General features: G+C 37.4%; 1 protein-coding gene across 2 annotated transcripts in view; it reads right to left on the reverse strand.

Annotated features, from left to right (window-relative positions):
* Positions 1-17,447, reverse strand: part of CTDSPL2 (CTD small phosphatase like 2) — a 67,453-nt gene extending 50,006 nt beyond the window's left edge. For both annotated transcript variants that reach the window (XM_029238570.1, XM_029238571.1), the window contains exon 1: positions 17,270-17,447. The gene's annotated coding sequence lies outside the window, so the exon portion shown is untranslated. The remainder of the gene's footprint in view (positions 1-17,269) is intronic.
* Between the last annotated feature and the right edge of the window lie 7,613 nt (positions 17,448-25,060).

The following is a 25,060-nucleotide window of genomic DNA, read 5'->3' on the forward strand; positions in this document are numbered from 1 at the left end:
CAAGTATACAAGTATCAATAAAACAAGAATGACTGGATCATTTTGTGGTATTTGATGTTACCATATGTAATGATCTTTTTTTTTTAAGTGTTCAATTCAGTAACATTTATTAATTTGCGGTGTTGTCCAACCATCACCATTATCTATTTTCAGAACATTTTCAATCACCCCCAGAGGAGACCCCATACCTATTGGCAGTCAATCCCCATTTCCCCCTGCCCTTAGCCCTAAGCAACCACTAATCTCTTTTCTGTTTCTATGGATTTCCCAATTCTGGACACTTCATGTAAGTGGAATCACACAATATATGGTCCTGTATAACTGTTTCTTTCACTTAGGATAATGTTTTCAAGGTTCATCCATGTTGTAGCATGTATCAGTACATTATTCCCATTTACGGCTGAGTAATGTTCCATTGAATGGGTAAGACTACATTTTGTTTATCCATTCATCTACTGATGGACATCTGTGTTGTTTCTACCTTTTGGTTAAGTGTGAATAGTGCTGGAGTGAACATTCATGTACAAGTTTCTTTTTGACCACCTGTTTTGAGTTTTATTGGGTATGTAACCAGGAGTGGAATTGCTGGTTCATGTGGTGATTTTATGTTTAACATACTGAGGAACTGCTGTTTTCCACAGCAGCGGCACCATTTTATATTCCCACCAGCAATGTACAAGGTTTTCACTTTTTCTGTATCCTCACCAACACTTGTTACTTGTTTTTTTTTTATTATAGCCATTTTAGTGGGGGTGAAGTGGTATCTCTTTGTGGCTTTGATTTGCATTTCCTAATGGCTAATGATGTTGAGCATCTTTTCCTGTGCCTGTTGGCCATTTGTTTGTAATGATCCTTTAAATACTAAATTCACATCAGACAGAAAATATGAGGCCATCGATTTGAACTCTCTCATTTCACTGATGAGAAAATTAATGGCTGGCAAAAATTGTCCCAAGACTTAGAAGTAGTTGAGAACATTCCCTGAATTATAATCTGTGAAACAGAATACAAAAACTACTACACTAATAATTAAGAGATATTAATTAGGTCTAATCCTACTTCAATCATAGCTAAGCTATAGCCACTTAAATATTTTTTCACCTGTATAATGAATACATTATTTATCTTACCATCTTGACGCTCAAAATGAAAAAGGAATTAGAAAAGCTATAAAGTGCAGAGAAGAGTAAAACTACTCACAACAGTGAATGCATTAGCAAAAAAGTCTAACCAGATAAGCACTCTAAACTCCTAAAGGTGAAGAAATTCTTGGCAAAGAGTAGGGTCTTCGCAGACAAATTAGGAAGCTTAAGAAGTCGTGTCTTGGGCTTCCCTGGTGGCGCAGTGGTTAAGAATCTGCCTGCCAATGCAGGGGACATGGGTTGGAGCCCTGATCCAGGAAGATCTCACACGCCATGGAGCAACTAAGCCCGGCACCACAACTACTGAGCCTAAGCTCTAGAGCCCGTGCGCCTAGAGCCCATGCTCCGCAACAAAAGAAGCCACCACAAGAAGCCTGCGCACCTCAACGAAGAGTAGCCCCTGCTCACCAGAACTAGAGAAAGCCCGCGGTGCAGCAATGAAGACCCAACAGAGCCAAAAACAAAAAACAAACAAAAAGTCATGTCTTTAGTAATGCAACACAACAGTCACAGAAAAAAAGTTAGGACCCCTCCCTTTTTTAACATATAGAAACTACACACACACACACACACACACACACACACACACACACACAATCTACTCCAACAAAAAAGTCCCAACCTCAAAGGCTTCACCAGAGGAGTCCTAAAATATCTTTCCGAACAACCATTTGTTTTTCATCACCAAATAGTGTTCAGTTTTAAGTTGTCATCCCCAAATAAAACAAATACTGCCTTTTCTCCTAAAGAGTCAATGTTAACTTCTAAAGGGATTTACTCAAGGTATGTATTATTTACTTAAATAACTCTATTTACAGTGTATAAATTTTGTCTTAATTCCTTTGTTCTTCAGCACAGCACTCCTTAAAAAGGAAAATTCCCATAAAGCAAATGCATGGGGTAATTTTTCAAAAAGAAAGTTATTTGTATTCAATTTCTTTAAAAATCTGTAAATTTTTTTTTAATATTTTCAAAAATACCTACGGGTGAACCTATCTTAAACCCAGAATCTTTAATGGAAATTTAAAAATTTTATGAAATAATATCTTCATATAAAGTAGGTCTTAAAAGACTAAACACATATAGCTAGTTCAATCCAAGGGGTTCAGCTCATTAAAATTTAAATATTGGTCACCTGCTACCAGTATGGTAATAAAAGGATAAAAATGATACCTCTTCCCATGAGAATCAAAAAGTCTAACAGGTTAAGGATAGATACACATCATAGTGTATATATAAAATGCTAGATCACTCTTCATGGAGAGTGAAGATTTTAGGAAAGCTTAGGAGAAAGGTCCTCTGAACTTAAAAATAACCAGTCACTGGAAAGAAAGACAAGAACATTTAAAGAAGGAGGCTGAAATATAGAGGGTTTTAGTCCATTCCAATAATGAGTTGTAAAAGGTATACTTAATAGTTATAAAAGGGCTGGAGCAGTCAAGCCCTCATGAACTTTTGAAACTGACCATCAAGACTAAAATCTTACAAAGTATGTTCCTTGACCACAATTATAAATCAAAAACAAAAGAAATCTTAAATAGTACCATATACTTGAAATTTTTTTAATTTATAAATAAATCATGAGTCAAACAAGAATTCACAAGGGAAATACAAAATATTTTGTAATGAAAATTAACAAAAAGAGAGCACATCAAAATTTCTGGGATGTAATAAGCAGCACTTAGAGGGAAATTATAAACATACATGTATCTAACAACAGAGTCCCCAAATATATAAAGTTAAAATTGTCAATCAAAGTGAAAAACAGGCAATTCAACAAGAGTTGGAGGCTTTAATACTCCACTTTCAAAAACGGATAGAATAACTAGACAAAAGATCAATAAGGAAACAGAAGACCTGAATGATTCTTGAGACCTAAGAGTCATATACATAGAACACTCCATCCAACAACAGAATACACATTCTTCTCAACTTACAAATGGAATATTCTCCATGAAAGACTACATGTTAAGACACAAAACAAGTCTCACCTTTAAAAGAACTGAAATCGGGTCTCCCTGGTGGCACAGTGGTTAAGAATCCACCTGCCAATGCAGGGGACGTGGGTTCCAGCCCTGGTCCGGGAAGATCCCACATGGTGCAGAGCAACTAAGCCCATGTGCCACAACTACTGAGCCTGCAATCTAGAGCCTGCATGCTACAACTACTGAAGACCACGCGCCTAGGGCCCGTGCTCTGCAACAAGAGAAGCCACCACGATGAGAAGCCCGCACACCACAACGAAGAGTAGCCCCCAGTCGCTGCAACTAGAGAACGCTTGCACACAGCAATGAAGACCCAACACAGCCAAAAATAAAATAAATAAATTTATAAAATAAATAAATAAAATAACTGAAATCATACAAGTATATGATCTCCAACCACACTGGAATTAAATTAGAAATCACAAGGAAGGAAAGTTGAGAAATGAACAAATGTGCAAAAATTAAACAACAAACTCCTAAATAAACACTGTGTCAAAGAAGAAATCACAAGGGGAATTAGAAAATACTTCACAATGAATGAAAACAAAAACACAGCACACCAAAACTCACAGCATGCCCCTAAAAGCAGTGCTCAGAGGACAACTTATAGCTGTGAATGCTAATATTTTTAAAAAGACCTCAAATCAATAAAAAAGCCTTCTAGCTTAAAAAACTAGAAAGGGAAAAGCAAACTAAATCTAAAGCAAGCAGAAGAAAGAAAATAATAAAGAAATAGAACAAAAATAAATCAAACAGATAATTTTTTAAAAAACAATGAAGCCCAAAGTTGGTTCTTTGAAAAGAGCAACAAAATTGACAAATCTTTAGGACTAGACAAGAAAAAAAGAGAAAACTCAACCTACTAAAATCATCAATGAAAGAAGTGACATTAATACCAACTTCACAGAAATAAAATGGATTATGAGAAAATACTACGAAAAACTGTACAGCAACAAATTAGATAACCTAGATTCAATGGACACATTTTTAAGAAGACACAACTAAAATGACTCAAGAAAAAACAGAAAAAGACTCATAATAAGTAAAGAGATTTAATTAATAATAAAAAAATACGTGCCACAAAGAAAAGTCCAGGACCAGGTGGCTTCACTGGTAAATTTTACATAATGTTTGAAGAAGAATTAACACCAATCTTTCTCAAATTCTTCCAAAAAATTGAGGAACACCTCCCAACTCAATCTATGAGGCCAGCATTACCCTGATACCAAAGTCAAACAAAGACACTACAAGAAAACTACACATCAATATCCCTTAGGAACATAGACAGAAATATCCTCAACGAAATACTAGCAAACCAAATCCAGCAGCTTAATAGAAGGATTACACACCATGACCAAGTGGTATTTCTCTCAGGAATACAAGGGTGGTTTAATATGAAAACTAATCAATCTAATACACCATATTAAAAGAATAAAGGAAAAACTCCACACAATCATCTCAGTTGATACAGAAAAAGTATCTGACCAAACCCAACATCCTTTTCCAATAAAAATACTCAACAAGGGGCTTCCCTGGTGGCGCAGTGGTTGAGAGTCCGCCTGCCAATGCAGGGGACACGGGTTCGTGCCCCGGTCCGGGAGGATCCCACATGCTGCAGAGCGGCTGGGCCCATGAGCCATGGCTGCTGAGCCTGCGGGTCTGGAGCCTGTATTCCACAGCAGGAGAGGGAGAGGCCCGCGTACCGCAAAAAACAAAACAAAACAAAACCAAAAAACACCTCAACAAAGCAGGAGTAGAAGGGAATTCGTACCCAATAAAAGACATCTACAAAAGCCCCAGAGCTAACATCATACTTCATAGTGAAAAGCTAAATGCCTTTCCTCTTACGATCAAAAATAAGACAAGGATGTCTACTCTCACTACTTCTATTCAACATTTTACTGGAGGTTCTAGTCAATTAAGCAAGAAAAGAAAAGAAACCTATGTCAGAAAGGAAAAATAAAACTATCTCCTTGTAGATGATATGCTCTTACACAAAGAATAACTATAAAAGCAATAACCATAAAAGGAAAAACTGAATAAACTTGGCTTAATAAACATTAAAAATTTTCTGTTCACCAAGACACCAGTAAAAAAAAATCAAAAGGCAAGCAAAAAACTGACGCAATATTCATAAAACATGTATCTTGTAAAGCACTTGTATGCAGAATACAAAGAAATCCTAAAACATAACGAAGACAAACAGTAGAAAAAAATGAGCAAAAGATTTGAGAAGATATTTCATAACAGCTAGATAACTTGCCACAAGCATATGAAATGATACTCGATATTATTTATTATCAGAAGTGTAAGTTAGAAACATAATAGCATACTAATCCGCATCTACTTGAATCGTAAAAAGTATTGTACAAGACTGACAACAATAAATGGTAGCAAGGATGTAGAACAATGAGGACTCTCATATTTTGCTGATGGGAATGTAATTTTGGTAAAAGTTGAGCACTTTCTAATAAACAACACATAGCCCTCTGATCCAATAATTTCACTTCTAAGTTTTTAAACAAGAGAAATATAAACATGTCCACAAGGTACTTTTACCAAAATGTTCCTGGCAGCTTTATTTACAATAGCCCCAAACTGGGAACAACGAAAATGCTCAGCAACAGAAAGATGAATATTGTGGGTTTTGCTTTGTTTTTTACAGTGGAATAATAATCAGAAACAGAAAGCAACAATTACTAATATCATCAACAACATGAAAGAATCTCACAGACACTGAGCAATGGCAGACACAAAAGAGTATGCATTTGGTGATGGCATTAAAAAGGCAGAGGCAAAAATAATCTAAGGAGAAAAAAAAATCAGAATAAAAGTTGCCTTGAGGAAAGGAAATGTCCTATATTGTGATACGGGTGTAGATTTGTCAAAACTTACAGCTAAGATCTATGTATTTCAAAGTATATAAAATTTACCTAAATAAACACCTGTAAAAAGTTCTTATGAATAACAACTAACCAGGTAGGAGTGGGTGGAGGTATAGATCAAAGAAGACAGACAAAGTGTTAATAACTACTAAAACGGAGTGATGGTTATATGGAGATTCATGATACCATTGTTTACTTTGTGCATATGTTTGATACTTTCCATTAAAAAATAAGAAGAACAAAAATCCTGACTATGAGAGCTACTGACAGGGTTCAATATGAGGAAACTGCCGAATATAGTCAAAACAGAGTAGGACAGAATCAAATGAGAAAAGCAAACAGAATACTAGAAAAAGAGGGAAAGAGGAACATAAACTAAGCAATCTCAGAGAGCAGTCCTCCACATTTTCAAACACTGTAAGAAAACAACAGAAAGTTCCACTTAAGCCAAAACCTATCTTTAACCAAAGCTCCTTCTAAAAGTTTAGGAAGACAAATTTCACATTAAAAAGTAACAGAAATCAGACCAGAGCCCATGTAGTTATCATAAGAAGAAGAAAAAAAAAGAGAAGCAGAATAAAATCCCTCATTTCCTACAAACAATAAAATTACAAAAAGTAACCCCATAAAGACAGATCACAACTATAAACCACTTCCAAGGAAAGGTTAAAACCACTAATATAAGAACAAATTTAACTGGAATTCAGGGGGGTGGGGATGAAGTGACAGAAGTCAGAAAAAAATTAAAAAGTAAAAAAAAAATTATTTCATAAATGAAGACTAAAGAAAAAAGAACAAAGAAGTAAATGAACACAACAGAAAAAAGAAGACATATTTCTAACCATTAAAAAAAATGCAGATTCAAGAAAAACTGATCAAATATTGAAGAGAGTCAAAGATCAGACACTCAAAAGTACAACAAGAAAACTTTCTAGAAACAGAAGTTTGAAACCATGTATTGAAAGACACAGGCATGAGAATAGCGACCCAGAAAGACAAATACCAAGACAGTCTAGTATGAGATACTAGAACTTTAAATTACTGAATTTTAAGAAATGGGGGAAAAATTCTTTGGACATATAGGCAAGATAGACATAGGCAAACTTTTTCTTACAGAATCAGAAAGTAAATATTTTAGGCTTACAAACCATACGGTGAAAGTTATATGAAATTCAAATATCAATGTCCACAGCCATGCTCACTGGTTTCCATATTGTCTATGGCATTGCATAGCATAAGCAGCCAAAGACAATATGTAAATGAATAGACATAGCTGTGTACAAAAAAAGTGTTTACAAGCACAGGCAGTCAGCCCATGGGCAGTAGTTTGCAGACCCCTGATTTAGGCATGCACTAAGTGACTTTATAATGGACAGAATATGAGACTATTCTAAATTTTTCAATAGCAACGCTTTATGCCAGAAAAAAATGGAGTAACATATTTAAAATAAAATAATCAAGGAAAGAACATGTAAACTGGCCTTCCCTGGTGGCGCAGTGGTTAAGGATCCGCCTGCCAATGCAGGGGACATGGGTTCAAGCCCTGGTACAGGAAGATCCCACATGCTGCAGAGCAACCAAGCCTGTGCACTGCAACTACTGAGCCTGCGCTCTAGAGCCTGCAAGCCACAACTACTGAGCCCGCGCGCCTAGAGCCCATGCTCCGCAACGAGAAGTCATCACAATGAGAAGCCTGCACATCACAACGAAGAGTAGCCCCCACTGGCTGCAACTACAGAAAGCCCACCTGCAGCAACTAAGACCAAAGGCAGCCCCACCTCCTGCCCCAAAAAAAAGAACATGTAAACCAAGGATTTTACATCCAACAAAAATAACCTGTAAAGGGACTTACCTGGTGGCCGAATGCCAATGCAAGGGACATGGGTTCAATCCCTGGTCCGGGAAGATCCCACATGCTGTGGAGCAACTAAGCCCGTGAGCCACAACCACTGAGCCTGAGCCCTAGAGCCCGTGAGCCACAAGTACTGAGCCCACGTGCCACAAGTACTGTAGCCCATGCACCTAGAGCCCACAACAAGAAAAGTCACCGCAATGAGAAGCCCACACACAGCCCCCCTCGCCACAACTAGAGAAAGGCTACGTGCAGCAACGAAGACCCAATGCAACCAAAAATAAATAAATAAATTTATAACCAAAAAAACAAAAGATAACCTGATCAGCCCTATATTTAAAAAAAAATTAAATTGCAGGAAAAGTCTCCAACATAGAGAATTCCAGACCCAGATGACTTCACTGGAGAATCCTACCAAACATCTTAATAAAAACAAAACAAACAACAAACTCTTCCAGAAAACAGAAGGGAACACTTCCCAACTTATTTTATGAGGCCAGCACTACCTGACCAAAACCAAAAACAATACATATCAATTGGGCCAAGTACTGATCAGAAATTGCCTACATAATATCTGCAATAGTCTAATTTTATTACCTAAACATAAAATATAAAAGGAAGAGTTTTACACATACATATACAGCCTCATCTTGCTAACTCTACTACTTATGTTAGAAATTAACCATCCTCTAGGTTCTTTAGAGCTCCATTACTAGATAAATTCTTTTCTATTACCAGTAAAAATAGAATAATACAAGTAAAGATTGGGTAATGAGTACATCAGGGAAATAAATCTACTACTAATGAATGAAGTAGATACAATTTAAGTAGATTACATCACAAAACAAACATAGCAATGGGTGCAACAACATTTTAAGCTTAAGAACTCATGACATTGGGGGGCGAGTATATAATGTAAAACATTTCCACTTTTCAACATTTGAACCAGATCTCATCTCAGGAATAGAAAAAGCTGATTGTTCAGCAATTTAAAACCAAGCAATTAAGTTTGCTTTCTATGTATCTGCAGCCCAGCTAAAAAGATTGGGCGTGGGGGCCTCTTCCAAATTGCAACATTAATTCTTCTAGCTTTTGTATCATCTATAAATTTCAGACTATCATCCAACAGCTTTCTCAACACTTTCACTCTGCACCTCAAATTCAACTTACCCAAGGCTGAATTCACCTTTCTGATCCCACCCCATTCCCAAACCTGCTCTTCCTTTTGTATACTTCCTGCTGTATTCCTTTTTAGTTCCCTGAGCAGGGATGGAACACGAGCCTCCTGCATTGTAATTGTGGAGTCTTAACCACTGGACCGCCAGGGTAGTCCCCCTACTATATTCTTTTTTTTTTTTTTTTAATAAAATGAGCTCAGCTTTTTTTTTTTTTTTGGCTGCATTGGGTCTTCGTTGCAGTGCGTGGGCTTCTCATTGTGGGGGCTTCTCTTGTTGTGGCTCTAGGTGTGTGGGCTTCAGTAGTTGTGGCATGCAGGCTCAGTAGTTGAGGCTTGTGGGCTCTAGAGTACAGGCTCAGGAGTTGTGGCACACAGGCTTAGTTGCTCCGCGGCATGTGGGATTTTCCCGGACCAGGGCTCGAACCCAGGTCCCCTGCATTGTCAGGCGGATTCTTAACCACTGTGCCACCAGGGAAGCCCCCCACTACTATATTCTTAATCACAAGTAATCTGCCTAATCAATGAAGCCAGAAACCATCCTAAACACCTAGTCATTCTTCCCTTCCCTTGTCCCCTACAGTCGATCACCAAATCCTCATGATTCTACCTCTAAAATATTTCTCAGTCTTCCCCCTTTAAATCCATCCTCTGCACTCTACAAATCTGCCTGTTCCATCCCACGAACTCTCTTCAAAATAAAGACTAAACTCTAGCAATATATATAAAACCCTCCAAGATCTACCTCTCCAAGTCTTTTTTCACTGCTATTTGCTGCCTCACTCTTTGCACTCCAGTAATAATAGTTTCTTGCCCACACTGTGCTGTATCATGCTTCTGCTTTTCTCTATACCTCAAATATTCCTTCCTTTCAACTAATTCTTATCCTCATCATTTAAAGCTCAGCCCAAGTATCATGCACCCCAATAAGTAACCACCCCCACATGCCCACGCCTGTGTAAACTGGTGATTATCTCTCCTTAGCTCTTAACAAATCGTACTGAAATAATCTATTTATATATCTTTAACTGCACTAAACTGTAAGAGTGTTGAAGGCAGAGATCTTATCTGTAACTCCAACAACCCGGTACACATGAAAGCTCAACCTTTGTTGAACTGAACTATAATTTTTCTCATTTCCCTCAAAGAGACAAGAGAATAGGGAAAAAAATATGTCACTGAAACACAAAATCCTCACTGCAGTAATCAATTCTTGCTCACAAAAAGAGCAAGAATAAAACTAAAAATATTCCTTCCTCATAAGATTTTCTTCCTTTTCACAAAATCCCTGACCCCAAGCAATATTTGATGCCAACAATTATGGCTGCAAATTGTCTTGTGCTAACAAGATTATAATAGTGATACAAGCATAAACTCAGTTGATAATTCGCTGTTGAGGTCTTGAGTACACAATTTTCTATCAAAACAACAAAACAGCACATTATATATGAAGGATTCTTAACAAATTATCTAGGACTAATCTAATGTGCATTCTTTCAAACAAATTTTTGCTGAATAAAAGAGAGAAAAGGGAAACGAAAGTGGACAAAAAAATATGAATAAGAAAATTGTAAAAAGATCACAAATCAAACTTTAAAGGCAACAAAGTCTGGGTTTCCCCATAAAATTTAGGTATATATAAGTTATAAATTGCCTATATAAAGAAAATATGCATGCAAAGTTCTGGAGTAGGCTCCTGAGGGAGTTACTAGAGGAAGAGCCCCTGGACTGGGAGGTATCAGTCCTGAATCTATCACTAGTTAGCTGTAACACTGATTAGACACGAATTAAGTCATGTAATCATTCTAGCATTTCATTTCCTCAACAGCAAAAGAAGTTATTGGACTTCATATCTATGCATTTTACTACATGTAAATTTTACCTAAAAAGAGAGCTGTCACAACAGGAGATGAGTCATTAATTAATCTGAGCTGTTTTCATCCTTCTATCACATACAACTTATCTAGAAGCACCCTAATTAAGACCAACACTTACTACATGTTAAAAAGTCTTCAGATCTTTCATCATTAAGGAAACAAAGACTAGACGACCCTTTTAGTCTCCTCTAGCTCTAAATTTCTGAGTTTGTTAATTTAGTCTATTATAAATGGTATCACTACTCAATTTACACTCATGAAAGAAAAAGCTAAAAACCACTGCCTTAGTTAACACCAAATGACAAAAGTATCAGTATCTGTTTTCACTATATTTCCAGTTGAATAATCTGAAATCAACAGGTTCAGATACTACAACTGTCCACTTTTACTCTCCTTCCTTTACTACTTTCCCAAGCCCTTCATTGAATGACTTTACAGAAAGAAGAGATTTCTTGGTCCCTCCCACTTATCACCTAACAAAAGTCAAAAGTCAACTAGGGCAGGAGGATTAAGTAGAGGAGGATTATATAAAGCATCAACTCCAAGACAGGGAGATTCTTTTCCTTGAACCCTGCCCAACAAAGTATGTGATAAAGTGGTCTTTTTAGGTTAATACTATGTGATACATAACTTTCTCTCCTTTTTTAAACTAGATAATGGAATTCTTCAAAAACTACTAAATATAAACATAATCAAAAATATTTGGAAAAAAAAACAGCTGCTGAGTTGGGTTGATAAAATTATGGCTCTTCTTCCTCTTAAAGTTTTCTTCAATGAACAACAACCAAAAAAAAAAGAGTTTTTTCTAAAACCATGGTCAATTAATTTTCTCTGGGTTGTTAGATTGATGGCTAAAATGCTCAATGAAAATATGAAATGATTTTTTAAAGATGGCATTATTTCGTTTGTTGATCACTGAAAATACAGCCACTCACATACATGTTTTAAAATACTATTATCAGGACCCCAACTTAAAACTTTGCATGTACTCAGCAGAAATACCATTAGGGCAAAATCAATATTTGTTATGTACCGAATGAGACAGTATGTACTTCTGCTGAGGACAGACTTGTATTTCTCTCACCTAAGCTTTAAAGCAACAGTAATTTGGAGATTGTTCTAATTTTAACTAACTGCAGTAAGTATAATGTACACATCTTGTAAAAAGAAGCATTCTATTACACAGCATGAAAGAAATTCATACCAATAAAACTTTATAACAAAATGTGCTATTTTAGAAAAAATATAGTTATGAATTCATAAGAACTGAGTACTATAATATTCATTAGAAACTTGTCAAAAGCACATGGGAGGGCTTCCCTGGTGGTGCAGTGGTTAAGAATCCACCTGCCAATGCAGGAGACACGGGTTCGAGCCCTGATCCGGCAAGATCCCACACGCCGCAGAGCAACTCAGCCTGTGCGCCACAACTACTGAGCGTGCACTCTAGAGACGGCGAGCCACAACTACTGAAGCCCGCGACCCTAGAGCCCGTGCTCCACAAGAGAAGCCACCGCGATGAGAAGCCCATGCACCACAGTGAAGAGTAGCCCCTGCTCGCCGCAACTAGAGAAAGCCCACGCAAGGCAACAAAGACCCAATGCAACCAAAAAGAAATAATAAAATCATATTAAAAAGCTATTAATGGATTAAAAAAAAAAGCACATGGGAAATCTGTCACTCCAGTGTATCACTTTTCATCACATTACTATCCTTTCTATGGAATATATTCCAATATATGCAATTTTTAAAATTTACAGGAGTTACCTGTATACATGCAAGTTACAGTGTACTTATTGGATACATTAAAGAAAATTTGAAGAATAAAAAAGTGAAGTTAATTTTGGCAGAATTTTCCTAAGAATGCTTTTTAAGTAGTTCTCACCAAAATTGGGCAAGGGGAGAGATATAACTACTCCTTCAATAAAAGCTTTTATTTAAAGAAAATTAATTTTATATTCAACTTACTCTCAGGCCAGTAGAAATATGGAACTCTCAGAACACATTAAGTTGATAATAAAAGAATCAATGAGATGTTGGCAAAAAGGAAAAATAGTTATTAATTAAAAATCTTTGAGTACCTGAAATAATTTCCTACTATTCTTATTAATACTACCTACCAAAGAAAAACTAATCATTATGATTGAGATAAACCAAAGACAAAAAGTTTTAAGAAGAGTTTTAAGAATTTTTATCTAAATTACTAGTCAAAGATGAGGTAAGATCATAATTCTCTAACAGAAGTGCCCTCTTGTTTGCTACTACTAAAAAAGTAAAATAAAATAAAGTAAAATGGTATATTACCAATGAGGGAAAAATGCATGATTGTTTGAAATGTGATTATATTTTTCAAATAATTTTTATCAGTACATCAGAAAATTAAAGGATTTTACTGTATAATTATCTTATTTAACAAAATACACTAAAGCAAGTACTTGAAAGTCAGTGTGAAGTTAATCAATTTCAACTCAATAGAATAATCATATATATTTGGGGAATATCAGAAAGAAAGCAATTATTACTGAAACAAATAATCATAGTTGTTCTCAACTGAAAAGATACTTATTGGTTCTGTATATTTTTCTTTAACAAATAATATACTCTTCTTTTAATAAAATATATTTTGAATTCCTACTTAAACATTACTTTAACTGGTCAACACGAGAAACTTAAAATATCATGTCATGATGCTAACAGATTCTTAATATCCCTTTCTTATTTATTTTTAGCAATGATTCTGCCTTTTTAGTTTCCAATTTCTCCATATAGAAGTATTTAGTCCAAAGAAAGAAAACATTCTTCCTAAACTATATATAAGCCACCATTACTAAGTATAATCCCAATTATTTCTGAAGTATTCAAGTGCTTTCTATTAGTACAATTTTACGTTTCTTTAATCAAAGTAATAAACACAGTTCCTTGTCCTAAAATTATTATAGCTATTATGGAAACCTGACTGCTAGAACCTCAAGTCAAAGCACAGTTGATGATTCATGTTTAATCTAGATAAACTTCCTTTTCTATAATTTCTCTAAATGAATACAGGAGAGCCTATGATTACCATAAAACCTGGGGTCCCTAATATAGTTAACTGGCCTACTGTGACCTTATATTAAAGTTAAAAGACTTTTTATGTAAATATTTTACAACACTTTCTTTTTCAATGGCATTTTAGTGTTTTCCTTCACTCTTTTCTAAAAATACCATACTAAATGGGGACCTGCAGATGAGGTAAATAAACAAAAGGGCAGGCCAAAGCTATAAACCACGTTTGTCCTTAAGGTCCTACAATTCTTTTTGGGACCACACTTAGTCTCACTCCTCATTACTGTCAGTCAGATTCACAAGATTCCCAAAGGACCCCAAGAGGCCCAAGCTTCTCACTATAACTCTACTCCCACCATGCCTTTCTCCCTCAGACAATGTTCCTACATGCCACACCTCTCCTGATCACAGCCAATGCAAAGAAGCTTACTTCTGTTGTTCCACTGCCTCTGAACCCTCACCTGTTTGTGGTATCAGCAAATTTATTTGATAAACTAATCTGTGCTAATATTGCCAATAAAAGGCAATAGTTTAAAGTTTTTCTTCCAGAGAATTTGTAATTTTAAACGAAACATTTTAGAAAGAATTCCATAACACAAAGGAGAGACACAAAGTTTGGCATTGGCAATTCTCAGATTATACCACACAACCACCTAGTCTACCTATTTGTAATGTAGATCCAATTATAATTTAATACAATTTAAATTAAAAATTAATGTAGTCATAAACCAGTAGTGAATATATGTCTGGCTTAGATATATGTCTCATGGCAAATGTAAAGTGGAAACTAAAAGTTGTATGGTTTTATCTTAAGTCCCATCTCTGTTAAATCTTCTCATCTTCAAAGCAGAGCAAATGACCCCTGTAGCCAATCCAGTTAAAATGGTCAGGTAACCTACACAAAAGAATTACTTAGAGAATATCATATATGAGGTCTTCTTAGAACATCTGGTATTTATGACTTAAAGTGTCTTTTCTACTTTATGCTTTCACAACAACTCAGTAAATTACAAATTTAGTTAGATATTGTTTATTCAGACAAACCACTTTTTCTTTATCGCATTAATCGAAAAATCTCTTATGAATGAGATAAATTTATACCATTTTATTCAATCTGCAATTAATCCTATAGTTACAAGTCTAGAGTCTAGAACATCCTTTCTGAACAAAAGAGCCAAGGTTTTTTTAAAATCAGAATTGGATGGATTCTGCTAATATAATAATCTTGTGAGGAATCCTCTTGACCAGAAATCTCAAACATCGGATCAGCTAGATGAATTTCGGAAAGATAAAACACCCCTAATTCTTAATTTCTTAATAGTGAGAAAAGAATAACCTTACTAGCTCAAATGAAGTGTCCAAGAGACACTACGTAGAATATTATAAAACCCACCAATTCTATTTGGTTTTTCTATGCAATCCTATTTAGAACTTCTGTTACAGCTACAAGTCCACAAAGGTTAAGGACTATACCACTTAGAGCTTTCACAGCCTTCAACGTATACTGGGAAGAATATTAAAAGAATCAAATGAATGAAGAATTAAAACAATTTGGAAGAGTTCTTGAAGACGAAGTCTACAAACAGTGCTCACTCAGCGATCCGTAAAACAAATTTTATTTAAAACATTAATGCTTCATAAACTACCCAAAAAGATCATTAAAGTACAGATAAAAACTACACTAGACCAATAATTTATTTTACATCCTTTTAAGTCAAATATTTGGCCCTATTTTTTAAACAAATTGACTGAGCAAGTACCCAGTATGCCCTCACCTCCACTTCCCACCCCCTGTTCTTTTGGTTTTGAAGATAAGTATGAAGTTCAACACAATCCTAAAAGACTGCTTCACCTAAGAGCTACATTTTGCCTTGACTTTCTTTATGACCTTGGGGGGGGAATCTACTAAATGACAATTGTAATAATGTTTGTGTGTTCCTGTTTATTAATGAAATTTAATCCTAATATGCAAACAATAGTGAAGTCTTTTAAACTGAACCTAGAGAGCTGAAAGCCTTTGAGTTACAAACATCAAATGACATGTAATGTGAACCACATTTTCAAAACTTAATTTAACTAGTTTAAAAAAAAAAAAACAACTACAAAGGCCCCAAATTCAACAATATTGAAAAACAAATTCTGAAAAATACCAACAGTCTCCTTATTACTTCTCTTTATGGACAACTGGTCTGCAATGTGGAAAAGAACAAGAAGGAGGAATAAAAGTAGCTGTAACTAGCCATTTCCTTGCTTTTATAAGGATAACAGCTGGACAACAAACGAAAACTTAAAACTTGGCAAAGAATGGGGAGAGAGTATATAAAGAAATCTACAACCTGAAAATTACGAAGATAAATCTATCTTTTAAGTCACTAATTGTATACCTATGTTAGGCAGTAATCTTGATATTGCCTTATTAGCATTGGAAAGGTAAATCCGTGCCTTGGAGGAACATCTACTAAGTACATTTCATTTCAGGATCTTAGTGCAGTTTACAGCAGTATCTCTGTACGTTTCCCTAAGGTACTCTAAAGTGCTTAACATCCTTCACACCTCCAGCCACCACTCAAGTGATAAGTAAATAAAGACGATTTACTTATACAATTATTTACCATGGAATTCTAGTCAAGAATACAAAAATAAGCATCCATACAGGCATTTGATACCCAAAGAAAGTGTAGAATACGAAGTACAGTAAGAGTCACCCTTAATTGACCACTACAGAAACCAGAGGCCTTCCACATGGGCTGTTCTTTACCACCACTCTTAATTTGAAAAAGTTAACAATGTCAACTCAACATTTTAACAGTAGACAAACAGAACTTAGTGAAATCTCTTCTTCCAGATCCTCAAAAGGTATTTATAAAAACTGAGATAGAGCAACGCCCTCCCCCCGCAAAAGCACCCTACTAGAAAGAATGAAATACCTAAAACGTCAGACGGGTCAAGGTTAGAAAAGCTGATCTAACCCAATCACCGGGAGGGACGACCACAGGTTTTGGGACTACGAACGTGAGATCGGTATGGGGGTGGGTAGCAAAGTGAAATCTAACCCCAGAAATCACAACACAGGCCGCAGCCTGAGAGCCGAAGCTGGCGGGAAGTGAGCTCCCTTTCTGTTCCCAGGGGAAAGTCCAGAGAAGAGCGGCTCCACACAGCGGACGTACGAGGCGCCAACAGTGCATGACTACCAAGGCGCCGCAGCCGCTGGAGAACCCGGTTAAGAAGGGGAGGAGATCCCGGCAGACGGCCCTGGAAGAGAAGGACTAAGACTGGGAGCAGCGGCAGCGTCTGGACGAGCGGGATTACCTAACTGTGACGACAGAGAAGTGTCCTCAGGCTCCGGCGATGGTCCCGACTGCGCAACGCGTGGTGTCTTTCCCGCTTAGCCCGCAGCAGCAACAGAACCAGCTCCTTCAGCCAGTCGCCATTTCCCGCCTACCGACCTGCTGCACCGCACGGACGGGGACCCGGATGGAAAGCGGCCTCTCCGCGCAGGCGCCTTGACTTTCTCCTCCCCCTCCCGCCACAATTCCGCGAGGTGGGAGGGAAGGAATGCGGGCAGCCCCAGCGGCCAAAAAAAAAAAAGCCACCCCCCCCCCACAAAAAAAAAGCCAACAAAACAACTTTACTTCCGTGAAAAGCGTTAGAGTTCCTGCCGCCGGAAGAAACTCAGGAGCTCGAATTCCTGACAAAAGCAGAACGCAGGGCCCTGGAACGGGATGAAGTAACAAGGACAAAATCTATCAGGCTATGGCAGTGCCTGGGGGATATTTGTACTTTAGGGGCCTCCGTAGCTGTGTGTAGTGGTCGCAAGGGGAGTAGGGAGTAAAGCGTTGGGAGCGGAGAGGCGGGGACCCGAAGGACGGTTTTTTCCTCCCGCTGCTAACGGAACTGTTTAGGCAGAACTGGGAGGGGGAGGGCGCCCTCGCCCCGGAGGCGGGGCTTAGGAACGCCTCGCGCAACCTGCCGACTAGGGTTTAGTAACCCGGGCTCGCCAGGTGGGTGGAGCCGAGTGGGACCGGGTGGTACTAACGGCTTGGCGCGCAGGAGGAGGTAGTGTGTAGACAGTGCTGCCAGAGGCCAGGTTAAGACGAATCTTTCGTCTTTCCTGGGATACTGGTGGCCCCTGAAGATCCTCTTTCCACCTTGTTACCTAGAGGGCATAGCAGTTGCTCGTGGGTCATAGAGACCCACGCCACGCGTGTCGGCGGTGGTTCTGCTAAGTCAGATCATTCAGATGAATGGGTTGCTACCTGCAGGCCTGGTCGAAGGGCTGCCAACCTCACGAGGTGAAAATATATCAATCCGGAGCGTCCAGTCCTAGCTGAATGGCAGAAAACCAAGCGTAGTGATTGGTATCTGTCTACTAAAACTCCGGACCACTCTCGTTATTCAATCAAGAAATATTTATTGTAAAACCATAATGTGTTAGAACCATACTACATGCAAGGGATATAACAGTGAACAAGGCAGACACAGACACTGCCTTCCCAGAGTTCACAGTTTATTGAAGAAGACAGACAAGTAAACAGAATTTAAATACCGTGTGATAAAATGACTACAAGAAGGAGTTCATGACAGGCCTTTGTAAGAGCACAGGAGGTCTGGAAAGGCTTTTCATGAGATGATATCTAAGAGAGACAGAAAGACTTGATGTTACAAAGGAAGAGTGTCTAGGTAAAGGAAACAAGAGATGGAAAGGTCCAAATATGAGATTGCGTTGAGCATTTGGGGAAGTTGTTCTGTGCACCGGGGATGGAGAAGTTGAGGGGAAGACAGTGGAGAGAGATGAGGCTGAGAGGTAGGCAGAGAACCTTGTGAATCTGGTTGTTGCTTGTTTGAAAGTGTGGAGCAGGTGGGTTGTCTTCTGAAAGCCTTATATTCTACAGATCCTGTCTGTCAGAGCTCAGAATTCATTTGGATCCTAAATCTTCCTGCTACAAGAATGCTCTGTATGTGACATTTATTGCGAGCCCGTGGTATACAGCGTGCAGAACTGGCAACAGTCCACAAAATAATAGGTTACTGTAAAACTAATTGAAAATCAACAGATAATTAATAATTATCCAGTGTGTATTATGGAAAGCAATAGAATATAAAGTAAACAGTTACCCCAATTGATTACTAAAATAATTATTAAATCAGGTTAAAATTGGAAATATTTCTGAAGAAAAAATTCAAGTAGTAATTGTTTCAAACCTTCATTCCTAAAACTTAAGTAAAATATGCTATTTACAAAGCGCTTTTATATGCATTTTGATTCTTCCAACTCTGAGGGATAGGTAGGTGATATTAGTCCCCCCATTCTTTAGTTGAAGACACTGAAAATTTTTTTAAAGGGGGGAAGAAAAAGGGAAAAACATACCTTATCCAAAGACAAGTGCAGTCAGCTAGTAAGAAATACAATCAGGATTCAAGTCCTCCTCCTGCTCATTACATCACATCCTACTGTGTCCTATGACAGTGTTACTATTGTTAGATGTTAAGATTAGAAAGGTTACTGGTAGTAAGCCTAAATGCTTTTGCAATTTCGTTAACATTTTAACACCGTTTACATCCAGCGGTCACTTTCTGCTAGCCTTTTTTTCTGCAGCATCAAAAGATCAAATGAGATTATTTATGTTTTCCTTTCTCCTTAAATGGTAGTTGTTAATGTCATTAAGCTTCAATAGCCCTGTCCAAGATTTTAGAATAAAATAAAGGTTTAAAAATATGGACTTTAAAAAAAGTGTGAAGTATATTTAGATGCAAAGCATGAACCATAGGAAAAAAATAATGCAAAAAACTAGTGGCATGTATCTGTTTTTTGGTTTTTTAAATAAATTTATTTATTTTTGGCTGCGTTGGGTCTTCGTTGCTGCGCGTGGGCTTTTCTCTAGTTGTGGCAAGCGGGGGCTACTCTTCGTTGCGGTGTGCAGGCTTCTCATTGCAGTGGCTTCTCTTGTTGCAGAGCACAGGCTCTAGGCGCATGGGCTTCAGTAGTTGTGGCACACAGACTTCAGTAGTTGTGGCTCATGGGCTCTAGAGCACAGGCTCAGTAGTTGTGGCGCAGGGGCTTCGTTGCTTCGCGGCATGTGGGTTCTTCCAGGACCAGGGCTCGAACCCGTGTCCCCTGCATTGGCAGGCGGATTCTCAACCACTGTGCCACCAGGAAAGCCCCTGGTTTTTTTTAAATTTAATTTAATTTATTTTATTTTTTTTATACAGCAGGTTCTTGTTAGTCATCCATTTTATACACATCAGTGTATACATGTCAATCCCAATCTCCCATTCATCCCACCCCACCCCCCACTTTCCCCCCTTGGTGTCCATACGTTTGTTCTCTACATCTGTGTCTCTATTTCTGCCTTGCAAACCAGTTCATCTGTACCATTTTTCTAGATTCCACATATATGCGTTTATACGATATTTGTTTTTCTCTTTCTGACTTACTTCACTCTGTATGACAGTCTCCAGGTCCATCCATGTCTCTACAAATGACCCAGTTTTGTTCCTTTTTATGGCCGAGTAATATTCCATTGTATATATGTACCACAACTTCTTTATCCATTCGTCTGTCAATGGGCATTTAGGTTGCTTCCATGACCTGGCTATTGTAAACAGTGCTGCAATGAACATTGGGGTGCGTGTGTCTTTTTGAATTATGGTGTTCTCTGGGTATTTGCCCAGTAGTGGGATTGCTGTGTCATATGGTAATTCTATTTTTAGTTTTTTAAGGAACCTCCATACTGTTCTCCATAGTGGCTGTATCAATTTACACTCCCACCAACAGGGCAAGAGGGTTCCCTTTTCTCCACACCCTCTCCGGCATTTGTTGTTTGTAGATTTTCTGATGATGCCCATTCTGCCTGGTGTGAGGTGATACCTCATTGTAATTTTGATTTGCATTTCTCTAATAATTAGTGATGTTGAGCAGCTTTTCACATGCCTCTTGGCCATCTGTATGTCTTGTTTGGGCGTGTATCTGTTTAAACTGTTCAAAACTATGCTATATGAAAACATTAAAAATAATCCTATTTATCATTTAATCACTAAGTAATGTAATACAAGTATCTTGAATCTTCAACAGTCTTTCAGTAGATCCCTTATTCCAGAATATATGGAATATATATTTACCTTTTACCTGATATATAAGGCATGTGCACTTCAGAATCCATTCTAATTAATTCTATCTCTATGAGTTACATGTTTTTTATCACTCTTACAGCAACTCACTAAGAAAGTAATATTTATAATAAATATTAAAATATCAGAGCTGTCATCTAGCTCCAATTTTGCAATCACTTGATGGCAATGACCATCTAAAACATAACATGGTCAAAACTAAATTTAATTTTCTCTCAAACTTGTTTCTCTCTCAGTGTTCTCCAATTTACAGAATACAGTTTTTCTTTCTTATGTCTAACATCCAATCCATTGTAAATGCAATAATCTAAACCTTTGAAATATATCCTGAATCTAAACACTTTTCATCACTTCAGCTACCTCCCTAGTTCAAGAACCATCATCGCTCACCTGGAATACTGTAACATCGCTCACCTGTAAGTCTTTAAAGTCTTCCTGCTTCATTCTTTAACCTCCTTCAATCTTTCCAACACAGTAGTCAGACTGATCATTTTAAAAGTCTTTATAAATTTTCCATCACCCTTAAAAAAAAATCTAACGTCTTTACTATGACATGAAAAACCATTAGCTGACTCTTGGCTACCTCACTGACTACATTCCCTACCTCTTGTACTCCAGTCATATTGGCCAACTAATTGTTCTTTGAAAAAGTGTATTCTTGCATAAAGGGCTTTGTATTTGTTGTTTCCTCTGCCTCTAATTCTCTTCCCCCAGACCTGTGCTATTCAATAGCCACTAACCACATGTGGCTACTGAGCACTTGAAATGTGGCTAGTGTGGTGGAGGAAGTTAATTTTTAATTTTATTTAATTTTAATTAACTTAAATTTCAAAATTAATGAGTGACTGCTTAACAGTGTTTACATTTAGGGTAATGAAAAAGTTCTGGAACTAGATAGTGGTGATGGCTGCACAACACTGTGAATTTACTTAATGCCACTGAATTGTACATTTTAAATGTAAATGTGCAACGGTAAATTTTATGTGTTTTTTACTACAAGGAGCTGAAAACTTAGGTCCACACAAAACCTGCACACAAATGTTTACAGTAGCTTTATTCCTAATTGCCAAAACTTGGAGTAAACAATATGTCCTTCAGTAGGTGACTGTGTAAAAAACGGTGGTACATCCATACTATGGAATATTATTCAGCTAAAAAGAAATGAGCTATCAAGCCATGAAAGGACATGGATGAATCTTAAAATGCATATTACTAAGTGAAAGAAGCCAATCTGAAAAGGCTATATACTGTATGACTCAAATTATATATACTGTATGACTCCAATTATATGACTTTATGGAAAACTCAAAACTCTGGAGACAGTAAAAAGATAAGTGGTTTCCAGGGGTTTGGTAAGGAAGGAGGAATAAGTGGAACATAAGGGATTTTTAGGGCAGTGAAACGATTATGATACTATAATGATGGATACATGTCATTATACATTTGTCCAAATCCATAGAATGTACAAGTATTAATCCTAACATAAACGAAGGACTTTAGCTGACAATGATGTGTCAGTGTTGGTTTATGAATTGTAACAATTTTACACTGGTGCAGGATGTTGGTGGGGAAAGCTGTGTGTGTGTGTGCATGTGTGTGCGCACGCAGGAATAGGGTATGTGGTGACTCTGCTTTCTATTCCATTTTGCTGTCAAGCTAAAACTGCCCTAAAAAGTAAAGTCTATTTTAAGTATGCTTGGAACCTGAGTATGTAAATATACTTATTCAACTATAAGTTTAATGAACTCTAAATACCAATAAAATATTTTCAGTGGCAATTTAGTGTCCAAAATGAGATGTACTGTAAGTACAATATATACACTAGATTTCAGATTTAGTACAAAAGAATGTAAAATATCTCAGTAGTATTCTCTATTGATTTCATGTTGAAATGGTAATATTTTTGGTTAAATATCAGAATTTCACCTGTTTTTTAAAGGTGGAGAAAAATTTATATAGGTGACTTGCATTATTTCTATTAAGTAGTTTTGCACAGGTTATTCAAATGGCTTGTTCTCACACCACCTCTTCAGAAAGGCCCTCCCTGATTATCCTATCTAAAATAGCACTCTTCCATCACTATTTATTCAGATCTATTTTTCTCATAGCATTTATCACTGTGAGTATAGAAAATAATTATCTATCTCTCCCTCTGGCATATAAGCTCCATGAAGGCAGTGACTTTGTCAGTGTTGTATCCCCAGTACTCAGAACAGTTCTCTACTTAATAAGTAATTGAAAACATGATCCATGTTCTTTCATGACGGACTCTTTAGGCTTATGTGTTAGGGAATGGAGTGGACAGCATCTTGAATACTTAATAAATATTTGAAAAATGAATCCCAAATCCACATTTCAGGGTCTCTCAGCATTTCAGCCCTCCATTTCCAAACACTTACAGAACAACTACATTTATATTTCTTTAAGTTCATTCTATTGCCATCTCCAATCTGCTATTAAACCCATCCAATGAATTTTTCATTTCAGTTTTAGTACTTTGCAGTTCTAGAATTCCCATTAAGGTCGGGGAACTCCTATAAGCCGAGCAGCCAAAAAAAAAAAAAAAAGATACACACACACACACACACACACTAGAATTCCCATTACATTTTTTGTAACTTTTGTTTCTGTGCTGAGATTCTCTATCTGTTCACTCATATTTTCATTTAATCTTTGAACATATTTTTAATACCAAGGCCATCTCAATTTTTCTAAATATGGATCACAATTTCTTGTGTCTTTGTACTTCTAGTAGTTTTCCATTGAATACCAGATATTGTGTATATCTTGTAGAAATTCTGAATTGTGTTATCTTCTTCTGAAAAGTGATGATTCTTGTTTTAGCAGGTACTTCAGTTACTGAGTGGTCACCTTAAACTAGTGTAGGCTTGGTTTTATGCTTTGTTAGTTCTTATCTGTGGAAAGGAGTTTCATAAGTTCTAACTTGGCAGGACTCAAATCTCCATACTCTGTCTCCCATGTCAATGGTGTCAGAGCATGTTAGGGCAGTCTACAGTAGGTCTTACTCTAGGGCATGGTCTTTACTCCTAAGGTGCAACCTTTCTAGTGTTTCAGCTGGATGCCACAGTTGTTAAGGAGATTTCCATCTTGTCAGGCCCAGACACCCAATGTCCCTTAGCACTCTTTTTATGCCAACACTGCTTGACCTCTGGTATCTGTTCCATTCTCAAGTTTGTCACAACTGCTATTCGGTACACATGAGGTGGTTTTGCTATGGTTATATACAGCCTGTCCTCAGCCATGGACTTGTGGGGACCCCTATACGGATTTCTGGGGCCACCTCTCTGAATTGCTTCCTTCTCCCATAATTTCCAATATTTCAGCTGCTCCCCACTGTGATCTCTATCTTCCTGGCTTAGCACTCCAGCCTCTTTACACCACAGGAAGCACGGTGATTGTGGGGCTCAACTGCTTAAGTTTCCCTTATCTCAGAAATTTCAGTTTTGTGCTACCTGAAAACAGTTGCTTAATATATCTTGTCCAGTTTTATAGTTGCTCCTAATCCAGGAGGTCTAGGTAAGTTACTAAATCATAGCCAGAAGCAGAAGTCTCCCTTCCCTCAAATTTTCTGAAGTGGAACTAAGAGGAGGAGCCCCTTTAAAGTGGCAAAACTAGGAAAACATGACCTGCTAGAAATCTTGGTTAGAGCTTTGAGCAGGGGAGCCGGTCTGAGAGAATGAAGAACAAGTAGAGGGAAGCAGAAATGGGAGCTGGTGAAACAAGTTGGCAGCATTCAAGTCCTTGTTTCAATTGTCTTCAAGTCCAGGAGACACCTGCCCTATATGCAGTTTGCTTACATGGACCATTAAATTCCCCCTTATTTTCTGGGATAGTTGGTTTAATTTTCATTTGGAACCCTTAGCGAGGAGAATCTTTTAAAACGAACTAGATGTATTCCAATTAGAACTGAATGTTGATGGCCCACATGTGATGTTAAGACTCAGTAACCTA

This window comes from Monodon monoceros, unplaced genomic scaffold (genome assembly GCF_005190385.1).
Source record: "Monodon monoceros isolate NGI ecotype Baffin Bay Population unplaced genomic scaffold, NGI_Narwhal_1 Super_Scaffold_21, whole genome shotgun sequence".
NCBI classification, from domain to species: Eukaryota; Metazoa; Chordata; class Mammalia; order Artiodactyla; family Monodontidae; genus Monodon; species Monodon monoceros.